The sequence below is a fragment of the Triticum aestivum genome, chromosome 1D (assembly GCF_018294505.1).
Source record: "Triticum aestivum cultivar Chinese Spring chromosome 1D, IWGSC CS RefSeq v2.1, whole genome shotgun sequence".
NCBI classification, from domain to species: domain Eukaryota; kingdom Viridiplantae; phylum Streptophyta; class Magnoliopsida; order Poales; family Poaceae; genus Triticum; species Triticum aestivum.
Genome location: NC_057796.1, coordinates 148,229,548 through 148,242,652, shown reverse-complemented (window position 1 = coordinate 148,242,652; position 13,105 = coordinate 148,229,548). Strand labels below are relative to the sequence as shown.

Here is a 13,105-nt window from a genome sequence, read left to right as displayed (position 1 = left end):
TATGAACCACTACACATGCCTAGTAGTAGGAGCACTCTGTAAGTTCAAGTGGCTGCTGTGTTTCGCACTCCTCCGTCGTAAGAGTGGAAACGCTTGCTGTAATCATTTTTTCTTCAGAAACAGTGTACACGCTCTACCGTGCGGATCCTGCTCGACGGTCGTCGTGAACCTTACTACTCACTTTCACCGTCATGTGGGACAGCCAGCATCGGGTTCCACTAGCCCAACTGCACGGTAGACTACTCCGATCGAAGCGCCGCAGTAATGCCCAATGAGCCGTCAAATCACAAAACCCCCACCTTTCCAGCAGCAAGTTGGACGAATGAAGCAACCATCATTTCACTCTTCTCCCTCCGCTTCCTCTCTTGAAGAAAACCCCAACTCGCTTCTCCCTCATCTTGTTCCTCATTTCTTCAAGAAAACCCCGACCTGCTTCCGCCATTGTTCTTCTCTCCCAAAGAAGGAAAGGTGAGCGCATCAATGGTGTTGATTCTGGCCAAGGCCCGGTCTTGCAACCCCGAGACTGATCCTATAACTCCCTATTTGTTCTTCTTTTGGGTTTGTGATTTTTCTTTTATTTCTATTTGACAGTTTCTTGATGGACCCGGCCGAAGTGATGTCTATGGCTCTGGACAAAACCGTCGAGGCTCAGGGTACGAAGAAGCGCAAGCGCCCCGCCGAGACTATCGCAGACAAGCTCAAGGCCATCGCCCTGTCCAAGCCCCCCTCTCCGGGATCCCTCATTAAGCAAGTTCGGGTAATATCTCTTCTTGACGATCTTTTTCTCGATCTTGATCGTGTTTTTTCATCTAACATGAAGTACTAGTACTAGTAGAACAACTTTCTTGGTGATCTTGCATGTGATTTTTGTGTGCCAAATGACAGTTCTAAATTCCTCTTTTGACCAAAACATGCAAGAGGTTGACACTGATTTCTAATAGATTACTTTCAACTACTTTATGAACATCAATGCTACCTTTGAAGAGAGTACATTAGCCTGAGTAACTTGTGTTATGGATATTGCAAGTAATCCCTCTGCTCTCATGCCTTTGAAGACATGTTCTAGTGTCTTTGTTCACTCATTTCTGTGTGCATATGTAGTCTTATATGGAGTAAAATATCAAAAATCATCTTATATTTCTGAACGGAGGTAGTAATAAAATATTTGGTTTCTGTTTGAATTAGAACCAGGTCCGCGGTGGAGATGATGTTCTCAAAGTCATGCCGTGTGAACTGGAAGACCTGAGGATGAGTTCTACTGCTAAACTATCCAACTGTTGTGTCCTTGTCGCCACGTGTCCTGAACTAGTGTTTTCCTGTAGCATTGTTGTCAGGCGTGTTCTCGAGGGTGTACTTCATCACAACAATTTCCTGTTGTTCCTTCGATTACGAAGGGTGTGGTTCTTGTAAAGCTTCCCGACAAATCTAATGCAGACTGTCTTCATCGTCATGTTTATGAGTGGAAAGACCACTCTGTTAGGTTCTCCAAGGTTGACGAGATGGTGATGGTGCTGGTAGACATCTCTCACGAAGTCCATGGCCTAGTCAGTTATGCGGGGTTCATCCCGTAGGTCGGTGGCAAGAAACAGTCTGCAGTTTAATTAGTGCAACTTTACTTGTCTGTAGTAAGTACTATTGTTCAGTACTTGATTTGTGTGTGTGAACCCTGTATTGTTTAGTACTACCGCTTTTGTTGTGTGGTGAGTCCTGAGAACATTCTATGTTAATGTTTGTCCACTCAATTCAGTCTATATATTTTGAAGTATTTAGATCATCTTTTTTATGAGGACGGTTTATCAATTATGGTTACACTCCAATATCTGTATGCATTGCAGGGTTTATCGCACCCACCAGGATTTCCAGTCCCATGGATGTTCGGTCCATATGATTTGTCACGACCTTTGGACTGTCCTGCTTGTGGGATTAAGCAGGGGGCCTGCATGCCACGCGTAATTGGATGATCAATCTTCTGTTTAGAACTTAAACATAATGATTTCCTGGTAAGGATTCACTCATGTCACATCAAGTAAATCTTATGGATTTACTGTCTAAATCTTATTGATTTAATGTCATGTTTTCTTACTTTTGCTGCAATTTTACGATGCAGGTTTTGCCATGTGACATTCGTCACAGAATAAACCATTTGGTTTGCTCTATGATGGTTATTTTTGCAGGTTTCACTTCTTATGTCGTGTCAGTAACGAAGCACTGTCCATCACTTATATTACTGGACATAATTGGATCAGTCTGTTGTCTGAGTACAATCTGAAGCCCGATGATGAACTGCAGTTTGGTTTAACAAACACGCCACAATTAGTCCTTCTCGCGTTTAAAAGAAATGAAGAAAAAGAATGGATCAAGGTCACAGAGCCTAGTCAAGTTAGAAAGTTGATCATAGCAGACCAGAGACAATAGCTGCTGTCTCGCACATCGGTACCACCTTCAGCAACGAATCGAGCACCGGCACCTTCTCCGACGGCACTTGCTCTAGCACTAACAGTGACAGCGGCTCAGTCTGATCCACCTGAGGACTGGGCACCGACCGCGTCAGCGGATCAGGCTGATCTACCAGAGGATCGGGCATCGACACCGGCACCAGCTCCAGAAGGAGCACCATCTCCGACAGCAGCGGCGGCACTACCAGTCGCACCAGCACGGGCACCAGCAACGGCTCCGGCACCCGCACCAACACTTGAAGTCGCACTTGCATCTGCTCCAGCCCGTGCAGCGGCAATGGAACCAGCACTTGCACCGGCAACAGGCTGGGCTGCAGTTCGCACTGCATATACCAAAGTCCTTACAAAAACCGACATCTCCACCTTCTTGGTAAGCATTGGCCGCCCAAGTGCTTCGTTCTTTTTTCTTTCCATGTCGTTTCACATGATTCACTGTGTTGATCTAACTGTTTGTGTATGTCTTCTTGTTTGCAAACAGAGAATTCCTAGAGCAACGAGAGAGTCGTTCAACAATCCGGGCGACCGTAGGCAAGTTTCTCTTACCATAAGTACAAAGGATGGTCGCATGATGATTGATGCTAAAGGATGGTCAAGGTTCAAATCTAAATCAAATCTTGCGGTAGGGGATGATGTAAAAATCAGACTTTCTCGGCAAAGGAGAGCTGGTCCAAATCAACGTTGAAATTCTTCAGTAGCAGCGCGCAACTGCCGAACTGATCTATCCTCCGAGAGATTTTGATGTAATAATATGGCATGGTGAAACAAATGTCCTGTGTGTATAAGTAGTATGACAATATTATTTATCACGTAGGATATCGTGAAAGAATTTCAACTCTGATTGCTGGTTAGGAACTGTTGTTCGATTTCATTCTAACAGTTGTCGTGCTTTATTCAATTTTCTGTGTTCGCCATGCGACAGCACCTAAAACCAGCACTGTACCGATCACTTGCAATATGAAATGCGCTGAGTTTGAACACATGGGCCCCCAAATATGCAGGCCCACCGGCATGTGGCCCAAAGTCCAGAACCGTGAGCCTGTCTGAGTATTATATTCTCAGTTGAACCCCCATATTTTGTTATATATATTCCCCTTGATTTTTCTTATGTATAAAGTTGTGATATAAAAGACTTTTATATTTCTTTACAGAGGGAGTATCTCTCTGTCAAAAATATATTCATGTGTAACTAGTTACTCCTGCCTTTATACTTCCTTTCGCTGATATGTGGGGCATCCGGCAACGGGGTCCACGTGCCATGCACCAAATTAGAGTGCACAACTACAAGGTAGACTCACCCCAGTCATAGCGCCGCAGTAATGCCCAGTGAGTCGTCAAATCACCAAAAAAACCACCTTTCCAGCTTTAGCAGTAAGCTGGACGGACGAAGCAGCAATATTTCACAAGGCATGAATCCCCTTCTCCCTCGTCTGCTTGTTCAGAGAAAACCCCCTCTCTCACTAGGCTTGAATCCACTCTTCCCTCGTCTGCTTGTTCAGAGAAAACCCCCTCTCGGCGATTGCATAGGGTTTTCTCATGGAGAACCAGGTACGAATTCTTCATCCATCCCTGATAAATCCAAGTCCCTTGGTCGTGGGTAATCCTAGGATGGTAGCCACAGCCATTGATGCATTTTTCTTCCTACTGAATCTAGTGTGTTTCATTTGCAGTACCCAAAGTGCGAGGACCCTACAGGTTTCTGCGTGCTCGGCGAGACGCCACACTTGTTCCTTCACATCCTAACACAGGATTTTAAAACGCGCACAGTATGTTCCTAGAATCCTCCTTTCTAAGGGTGGGGGTTTTTGAACATGCTGTCGACTAATTTGGGAATTTGGATTGCTATATTTGGATAAAAGGTACTAGTACCATGGTAAACACTAACATGAAGGAGGAAATTATTTCTAGATTTGGATAGCGAATACATTGAGTTCTCACATTATTTTTCCTGCAGCGCATTCCTTGCTCTGCCAGAACACATGTACTCAAGATGGTTGGCCTTGCCATAACTGAATACACCAATTTAATGGTCACATTGAAGACAAGCCATGGATATCAGTTCCGAGTTGGTTTCGTGAACCAAGAAGATCGCTGCTTTTTTTATGGCCGAACCTGGATAAACTTACTCAAGTGTTACGGACTGAAAGTTGGCGCACGAATGTTGATGGAAATAGCAGAACCTGGTCTCATCTTCACTGTGATCTTCCACCCCGACGTCGTTCTAGTAGTTCATCCATGTTAGTTTTGTATCTGGTTCTTGCTTGTTGCCTCGATTACTTCTTAATCCACCTATTTTGTCTAACTAATCACAATTTAACTTTAGAAGTAGCAATGATTTGTGATTCCCTTCTCTCACGAAGATGCTACTTCTAACTAATATTTCTTATAATTGGTGTAGGTTATTTCAAAGTTAAGCATGCTACTCGTTTGTTATTCTTTAAGAACTTGACTGTTACTGATGGCACTGAAGTTGACTGGGATGACATCCCCAAGTTCCTACACTTTATTGATCGTCTTGAGGTCCTTGTGGGGCGTTTCAATGGTGGAAGGCCACGTGGGATATGTGTGCCACTGCTGTACACGTTGAACATGTCCAACTGTGTCGAGAAACTTATGGTACGAGCTTTTTTTGTTATATATGTTGTTCATAAACTCTTGCTTCTACACAGTTTTACAGCTGTGATATTCTTGAAACAGAAACTGCCCAATTCTATTGTTCCTATACAGATGCCTGACCATGGTCGGGTCAGACTTGCGCTTGGTCACAACATGATGTTTATGTCAACCTACTTCATTCCCCTTGGAGGTGAGAAGATACTTATTCATGGGTGGTTCCAAATAATGAAGGCCCGTCCATCTTGGAGAATAGGACAGAAGATTATGCTCATGCTTTTCCATGGTTCTAAAGCGAATATCCTATTTATTGACCACATTGCGAGATGAAGCCGCTTTCAGAAGGTTGTGGATGTGCGGGGTGGCGCCTGGGGCTTGGTGGCCTCACCCTTTGTCGGCGTCCTGGGAACACGGGTACCCAGACTTGCCTGCCTGCGGCCCATGGCGTGGCTCCACCAACGGCCTGGTACGGCCCATCTTCAGCAGCAACCATCCCTGGGGTGGCCTCACTAGGCTGGCTCCCGAGGAGCGGAGATATCTATGCAAGGGGCACCTCGCGAGGTTCACGTGACGTGAGCCATGACGACCAAGGCCAGGCGGGCGTCAGCGGGCGCAGTGTACTAGTTTCCTCTTTAGTGCTAAAGAGGCAGGCGCAGGCGAGGAGTCCCGAGGCGTCAGACAAAGGTTTCCATATCGGTGCAACGAGACCAAGACCAGCAGGACGGCAGGACAGAGGTCATCACGGAGCCCACAACTGCATCACCACCAGAGCCTTTGGCAGGCGAAGACCACCTTTTATCAGGATAGCTTGTACTAGTTGTCCCCCTTCAAACTTGGCCGTTGTGGGATCCCTTCCCGCCTAATATTTCAGAAGAGGATCCGGGCCTCTATAAATAGGACTAGCCACCACCATAGGGGGGCGGATCATCCAGACCACCCTCACACGCACCAGTTCACCGAGCTCAAGAACACCTCTCCTCAGGAGGCTGTTCGTACCTTGTACTTGTTCATCCCAAGCCTACGAGGCAATCCACCACCACCACACTGGAGTAGGGTATTACACCACAACGATAACCCCAACCAATATAAACCCTCGTGTCTCTTGTTCTTTGGGTTCGACAAGCTAGGTCGTGAGATCGTTGAGTGAGCGAGCTAGGGAGAGAGAGTTCAAACCTTAAGGGTTTGCCGAAACCCAGAATCCGACATTTGGCGCGCCAAGTAGGAGTGCGCCGAAGCTTTGATACGTCCATTTTGCATCATGCTTTTATATTGAAATTTATTACATTATGGGTTGTTATTACACATTATGTCACAATACTTATGCCTATCTATTTATCTATCTATTATCTATTATCTATCTATCTATTATATTATTATATTAGATACTTAAAACAAGAGTCAAATAAGCCATCATGTTCATCCACATATGCTAATATTGTTTACACCGTTCGATTAGAATAACAACGGGTAAGATTTAAAGATTTTTACGTAACATCGTAAAATATATGCACCAGTGGTATTGAACTTTTACGTTGTCACGATAGCAATAGGACCTTTAGAAAAAACAGAAAAAAAAAAGGTAAACGTCTGAAAGTTACCGCACAATATTATTCATGTACAACTATTGCTATAATGTGTCACGTATACAGCCTTTCCAATAAAAAAGGCACGTGTACATCCCTTGGGCACAAACTCATATCAATCGGATTCACATGTCCGGATGTGCCTGATTAGAAGGACAACGTACAAGTATAGACAAGGAACTCGGAAATAAACAAAAGTGCGGAAACGTGTTGACATAGGACACGTATAAATTCTTTTTTTAACAACACACGTACAAATTCTTGATCCGGTCCGTCCTATCTGGAGGGACTCAATCAATAGAACTCCACGTCTCCACATGGACTCTAGATAAAAAGAAACTCTAGATGGAGTCAGCCAAGGCAACAAAATAGAAAGACACTCGGCCGACCACATCCAACAGACGCCCAAGAGTCGGAGTCAACCAATTCTGGACATATCAAAGTCTACAAATCTGCTACCCGACCAAAGCACCACCAACAAAATCGAGGTCTTCCGAAATCTACTACCCAGGAAGAGAACCACCAACAAAATTGAAGACTGCACAACAAATCTACTACCCGGGCAGCGTAACACCAATAAAATCGAAGACTGCAGAACAAATCTGCTACCCGACCAGAGCACCACCAACAAATTTGAGTTCTGCGATGCCAGACAAACAGCCGAAACTGCAATGTGACCGCATCAGGACGACCGACGAAGTCAGGACATATCTTCAGAGCTGCCTCTCACTGAATCATCAAGGTCTATAAATATTTTAATTAATTCACTTATCAGGAGAAAAGATGCATTGGCAACTGACTAACAATTTTTGACTCCTTTTGCAGCCAAAAAACTATGGTGTGCAAGAAGCATAATGCTTACCAACAACATGACAAACTAGAACATTCAAGTTAAAGTACTGAGAATGCGGGATTAAAACCGATAAGCTCATTAGCCTCGATATGATTTTGATGGATGAAATTTTTTATTCATTACATATTCATTTGCAGATTGTTCTACTGTTTTAGACAAACAATTGCTAATAATATTTTGCTTGCTTTGACATGCCCAAACAATTCATGTGACTATCAACATTAAAACATCACACAACTACCCAGAGGAATTTGATACACTTATACTGATGAAAGAAAATGTAAATTCTATTTATGCATACAACACTTTTAGAGTTGTGGAATCCACAGAGTATCACCCATTGAGAAACGAAATTATTTTTTCGGGTTGTGGAATCCACAAAGCATCACCCATTGAGAAATGAAGTTACTTTTTCTGCGTACAATACAAAGGTTACGGGGGTGAAAGGGCCATCAGAATGTTTTCAAGATTACAACTCTGAGTTTGCTACCAAGGACACGACGCAAAAACAGGGAGATAAAGTTAAACAATGCTTAGGTATGTCTATACTTTATAGTTTGAAATAATATAATTAATATTTCTAACCGTGAAGAAACTAATCTCCAAATTTGCATGTCATTAGATTATTCACCCAAATGAAGCATGTCGAATCGATAGTAACAAAAAAAAAACTTCATATTACCACACGACTGCTTCTAAATAGAGCAAGTGCATAATGCATACTGAAACTTTAATTAGAATTCCACCATTGAGGCTAAGATTAACACTTTTCAAGCTTGACCTCTTTAGGGGTGATGAAACCAGAGCGAGACTATGTGGAATGTTTGCTTATTTTTCAAAGGAGGATGTAATTATTGTGGCCTAAACAATGGCCTAGAAATTCAAACAGTAAGTCCAATAATGTTACATGACCCTCTGTAATTTACAAACAAATCTAATAGTTTTGTCATAAGTTTAATAAGGTTGTGCCTAAAGTCAGCCAGTGCCTCAAGAATATATGCAGTTCTATGCATAGCCAAAACTTGAGAACTTCCTTTCAGTTATGGAACACTATCTTTTATTATTGATCAACAAATGATTCATGATTCATGTTTATTCATCAATGTAACATATATATTTTTACTCGACTAACTCCATATATGCAGGCACTCGACAGAAGAAAGTTTATGAAAAATGATCAAGATAGATAGCAATACGTTAGGAGCGCTAGAAACATTTTAAAAAAAGGAGAACATTACGAGAACTTACTGGAATGTGGCATAAAACCCAGAAAAGTTAGGTAATGCATCAAACTTCTTCTCAGATATGATATCACCACTTCTTGAGGAAAACGAGACTCTCAAGCCTGTAGTGACAACTGAGTAATACCAGTTATAATGGAACCATATCTATATTATTTTATGTCTATCAGTTTCTTCGGGTTGCTAACTTTAGTTTATTTTTCACGACAATAGCTATAATAGATCTGTTACACAAAAATGTTCAAATGATCATGTAATTGATAAAAACTAACTACAGAGGAAACTGACAAGTATTAGTGCGACGATTGTGGTATATATCTAGAAATTCTAACACCTGGTAAGTATATTCTACTAATTTGAATAGGAACTTTTATATTATATATACTCTGCACTAATAAAAGTGGTATAGCAAAATTGCTGAACTCATTGAATGGAAAATATGAGAATCGCCAAGTAAACCATTTACGTTTGCGGAGATATAGAAAGAATACATGACATCGATCAATATAAGGAGGGCACTTATTATAAGGGTCAAACGTTAGCACTATCAGAAGCATGTCACGTTGTTATTATTTGAAATACATTCAGACATGAACTTTAGTGAGTTTTATGTTCTTGGTAACAGCTCTTCTATCCTAGCCTTTTCAGTTGATGAGAACAATGAAAAAAGCTCCAGTGTTATAGGCATCACCTACAACACATGCGGAAACTCTATTGCATATCAATTAACACATATGGTCCAAATTCACTTAATAAATACAAGCCTTTTTCTTTTGTCTTAAAAACACATATCATTAATATAACTTGCTAATATATGGTAACAACAAATAGAAAGAATACACCTTTTATCCAACTATAAGGGGAAGCATACCTGTGACGAATCAGCCGTGTGCAGAAAGTAGGAATGATGCAAAGTTGTAGCACATTACATAGGTGGAAGCTGCCACAGTAGCAAATAGGAAGCCCACGACCTGCCTCCTCCTGTGGACTCTCTACAAGACAAAGAAATATTTAACACCGTTTGCTATACTACACTTCATATAATTAATATAGACGTGTTCAAGAGACAATAATCAAAGTTGGGCAGAATGTCAACTGAGAAAATATAGAAGCTCAATTCCCTAAAGCAACACAATGCACATCAATGGCAAGATAAATAACTCTATAATTTATATCCTACAAATTGTCCTTATATGAACAACAAAATGTATGAGCTTATCGTCTGAATTATAATTTCATAGAACTAAGTAACTCAACCTTATCTCTGAATAAATTTAATGGATCAACTAAAAGGTCGTTCGGAATCTCTCCGCTGCGGAGCGGAGCGGCACTCAGTGCAATTTTGGCGAGCGGTCAGATGGGTGCTCCACCGGCTTCGCTCCCTGGCGAAGGAGCAGACTATTGCCGAACACAGCCTAAGTAAATGAACTTTTAAAGTACATATATACTGTGCCCAACAAGAGAAGAATGCAAAGGATGATGAGAGAGTAGTAAGACGGTCATACCCATCCCTACTACGGTGCCACATACGACGAGGAACATTATGAAGAACATGGCTGTCGAACCCGACGGCACAGCTCTCGGCCCAGTGCCACAAACAAGAGAGCAGCACCACTCAAGGAAACGGATCTCTCATATTCTCCGGTGACCTCGCAGGCGACCACTTTGCCTCGCGGCCTCGCTGCTAGGGGACGCAGAATCTGCGGCTGGAACGCATGCCCTAGCCTCGGTCCGATCTGCCATTCAATAGAATCACGTTCCCAACTTTACTGATGCATGGGTAGGACGCTGGATGGATATGTGCAGCCACTCGCATTCACATGAAGGAGCAAATTTCTCATAGCCATAGGAAATCTCCATAAAGAATCAAAACTCCGCGCCATTGCTGGAGCCTAGCAGACCAAGCATCTGGAAAGGAAGGAGAAGGAGGGGAATAGGAGATATTACCTAGAGGAGAGCCACCGTTCAAGTTCAAAGGGGCCCAGCTCCATGGCCATCCAATGGACGGCGGCAGCGAGCAGCAGGAACGTGTGGTCAAGCTGGAGGACCTGCCGCCGCCGAGAACCTGCAGCCACCGCACTCCGCCGCAAATCCCCCTTCTCACCCCGTCCTCCACCCTTGGCAGGATCTAGCAACAAATTGGGATGAATCCATGGATCGGAGAAGGAATGGAGAAAAAGGAACGGGAGGAGACCGAGAATGTGAAGAGGGATGAGGGGATGAATGGTACGGCAGTAAGGTGTGTCAGCTTGCCCAGCTAGCTGTAACTATTTTATTTACGAAATAACTCAGCTGGCTGTAACTTTTTTTGTGAAATAACTCAGCTGGTTGTAGCTTATACTGTACTATCATATGATGAAGTGAAAACGAATAATATATTTTTTATTTCATTTACTCACTCCTATACGAAATAACTCGATTAGATTTCATTTGATTTCTTACACAATTGGGTATATTAGGTACAAAATATATTATGGTGAATTAGCTACAAAATTTTCACACAAAAATAAAGCTATAGAAATCAGTATTCCATGATGGATTAGGAACATGTAGTAAAACTAACGAACAGAGAAAATATTAGGCATTCACACAAAATATTTTTTGGCAAACTAAAATTATAGATGGAGATAACTTAAACACAAACAACACTATGAAGAGGAAAATTTCATATGGAGGTGCATATGAAGGTGTTCAACTGACAATAGTTAAAAACTTATGTGGAATGTCAAAGAACAAACAAAATACAAGTCCATATGAGTAAGCAAGATAGCAAAAACATGTCGATTATTAAAAATATAAAATATATCAATTCTAGCCGCGCAATTGCGCGGGTGGACCCGCTAGTTCTCTCTTATTTTACAAGATTTACATGAAGAGAGAAAATACCGGCAGCTGAAATTCTGGGCTGGAAAAGGAGCAAATATTGTTGGGAATCGTAGCATAATTTTAAAATTTTCCTACGCTCACCAAGATCCATCTATGGAGTATACTAGCAACGAGGGGAAAGGAGTGCACCTACATACCCTTGTAGATCGCGAGCGGAAGCGTTCCAATGAACGTGGATGACGGAGTAGTACTCGCCGTGATTCAAATCACCGATGACCGAGTGCCGAACGGACGGCACCTCCGCGTTCAACACACGTACGGTGCAGCGACGTCTCCTCCTTCTTGATCCAGCAAGGGGAAGGAGAGGTTGATGGAGATCCAGCAGCACGACGGCGCGGTGGTGGATGTAGCGGGTCTCGGCAGGGCTTCGCCGAGCTTCTGCGAGAGGGAGAGGTGTAGCAGGGGAGGAGGGAGGCGCCCAAGGCTGTTATATTACTGCCCTCCCTCCCCCCCTTTATATAGGCCCCCTGGGAGGGGGGGCGCCGGCCAGGGGGGTAACTTACCCCCCAAGTCAAGTAGGGCGCCCCCCACCCTAGGGTTTCCAACCCTAGGCGCAGGGGGGAGGCCCATGGGGGGCGCCCCAGCCCACTATGGGCTGGTTCCCTTCCCACTTCAGCCCATGGGGCCCTCCGGGACAGGTGGCCCCACCCGGTGGACCCCCGAGACCCTTCCGGTGGTCCCGGTACAATACCGATAACCCCCGAAACTTTCCCGGTGGCCGAAACTGGACTTCCTATATATAATTCTTCACCTCCGGACCATTCCGGAACTCCTCGTGACGTCCGGGATCTCATCCGGGACTCCGAACAACTTTCGGGTTTCCGCATACTCATATCTCTACAACACTAGCGTCACCGAACCTTAAGTGTGTAGACCCTACGGGTTCGGGAGACATGCAGACATGACCGAGACGCCTCTCCGGTCAATAACCAACAGCGGGATCTGGATACCCATGTTGGCTCCCACATGTTCCACGATGATCTCATCGGATGAACCACGATGTCGAGGATTCAATCAATCCCGTATACAATTCCCTTTGTCAATCGGTATGTTACTTGCCCGAGATTCGATCGTCGGTATCCCAATACCTTGTTCAATCTCGTTACCGGCAAGTCTCTTTACTCGTACCGCAATGCATGATCCCGTGACTAACGCCTTAGTCACATTGAGCTCATTATGATGATGCATTACCGAGTGGGCCCAGAGATACCTCTCCGTCACACGGAGTGACAAATCCCAGTCTCGATCCGTGCCAACCCAACAGACACTTTCGGAGATACCCGTAGTGCACCTTTATAGTCACCCAGTTACGTTGTGACGTTTGGCACACCCAAAGCACTCCTACGGTATCCGGGAGTTGCACGATCTCATGGTCTAAGGAAAAGATACTTGACATTGGAAAAGCTCTAGCAAACGAAACTACACGATCTTTTATGCTATGCTTAGGATTGGGTCTTGTCCATCACATCATTCTCC

At 43.6% G+C, this 13,105-nt stretch overlaps 1 long non-coding RNA gene across 1 annotated transcript; it reads right to left on the bottom strand.

Moving 5' to 3' along the window:
• Positions 1-6,846: 6,846 nt before the first annotated feature.
• LOC123180809 (uncharacterized) lies at positions 6,847-10,984 on the bottom strand. The gene is made up of 4 exons (XR_006491248.1): positions 10,691-10,984; positions 9,615-9,735; positions 8,751-8,859; positions 6,847-7,393 (listed from the first exon to the last, which is right to left on the bottom strand). It is a non-coding gene; the product is annotated as an uncharacterized lncRNA (long non-coding RNA).
• Between the last annotated feature and the right edge of the window lie 2,121 nt (positions 10,985-13,105).